The 1,672-nt window shown below is 36.8% G+C and overlaps 1 non-coding gene across 1 annotated transcript; it reads left to right on the top strand.

The window, feature by feature from the left end:
* Positions 1-975: 975 nt before the first annotated feature.
* Positions 976-1,140, top strand: LOC122152042. Its single transcript, XR_006164380.1, has one exon. It is a non-coding gene; the product is annotated as a U1 spliceosomal RNA (small nuclear RNA).
* The last annotated feature ends 532 nt before the right edge of the window (positions 1,141-1,672 follow it).

Here is a 1,672-nt window from a genome sequence, read left to right as displayed (position 1 = left end):
TGCTGATACATGCTGTTTTACTCCTCCCTGTCCTGTTTATTCTGTGAGGAACACCTGTTGACTCTGCCATTAGAGCAGTGTCTGGTCTGTAATCTATTTTGTAAGGTTTAGAAATACAGTGTATTACAGTTACTAGAGTCATTAGTTCTTGTTTGCTGGTAACAAAATGGAATTGCTAGATTATTTTGTTTACTGATATTGTTAAATAATCAAAATTTTATTTAACACTCACTCTTTCATTCTACATGCATTAAATATGGTAGACAAGGTTCTTACTGAACTGTGGACTCTCACTTTTCTTTAACTATAGACAAAAACAAACACCATTTCACAATTGCTGGAAGTTACTTTTATACTTGGTGATAGTGTGTTTCTTTCATCATCCATATTCAAGGACTATATAGATTTAGAAAACAAATAAACACAATGTTAGGCAAAAGCTGCCTTTCTTATAAGTAGTATAATGATCAGCCAGGCCCATTATGGTCTATTAGCAGTAATTCACCATCTGACTATCTCAGTAGGTGACTTCAATTTTGATGCTTATCCCCAAAATGCTAGAAAGAGGACAGATTGATATTCAGAGAAGGTGAACCACTTTTCTGACTTATTTGTGGTTTTATAATCCTAAATCTGTGTAAATGATCTAAGATGTCCCTTGAATTCTTTCTTTCTAGTTTGTACTATTTATAGATAAGATAACAGAAGAGTGTAGTATAAGTTTAGAGTAGTTTCTTTCCTTCCACTATATAACTTTTTCTACCTGCTTGATCTGAATTTTTATTAAACCTCTGGTAGCATAATGCCTAAGGCACTTGACTGCTAACCAGAAAGCTGGCGGGTCAAACCCACAAGCCACTCCCCAGAAGGAAGATGGGGCAATCTACTTCTGTAGTGATACTGCCTCAGAAACTCAAAGAGGGGTCATTAATATTTGGTCAGACTTGACAGCACATAACAACAACAACAACATAAACACTTACCTGACAGGGGAGATACCATGATCACAAAAGTGGTTTTCACAGGGTGAGGCTCACCCATTGTACTCCGGATGTGTTGACCGCTGTGATTTCCTCAAATGAGGGAAAACTCAATTGCATAATTTGTGGTAGTGGGGGACTGCGTTAGCACTATGCCCTGATAATAGAATAAATAAATAAAGCTTCTATGAACCTTGCAACAAAATGACAGCTTACAAAGTCTTAATATTAGAGAGAACTTAGAATTAATATAATACAACCACATTCCAGCGCAATTGGTCCATTCATAAAATTGCTGATAAAACTTTATCTGGCTTCTGAACAACAATAGCCATTGTGGCTAACTCAAAATGCTGTTTTGATTAATGACTATTTCTTAATTACTTCTGACAATTAGACATACAATTCTTACATGGAGCAAACGTTCTCTATCTAGATTTTCTCAAAATATATCTTGGATATTTTATTACTTGGGAGCTCTGGTAGCATAGTGGTTAAGGCACTTGACTGCTAACCAGAAGGCTGCCGGTTCAAACCCACCAGCCACGCCTCGGAAGAAAGAAGGGGCCATCTACTTCCATAGTGATACTGCCTCGGAAACCCAAGGAGGGGTTGCTATGAGTCGGGTACTGCTCGATGGCACATAACTAACTAACTAACTATTTTATTACTTAAATCTACCTAAAATTTCA

Source organism: Orycteropus afer, unplaced genomic scaffold (assembly GCF_000298275.1).
Source record: "Orycteropus afer afer isolate SDZICR_OR568_19922 unplaced genomic scaffold, OryAfe1.0 scaffold01233, whole genome shotgun sequence".
Lineage (NCBI taxonomy): Eukaryota > Metazoa > Chordata > Mammalia > Tubulidentata > Orycteropodidae > Orycteropus > Orycteropus afer.
This window is presented reverse-complemented; position numbering and strand designations above follow the sequence as displayed.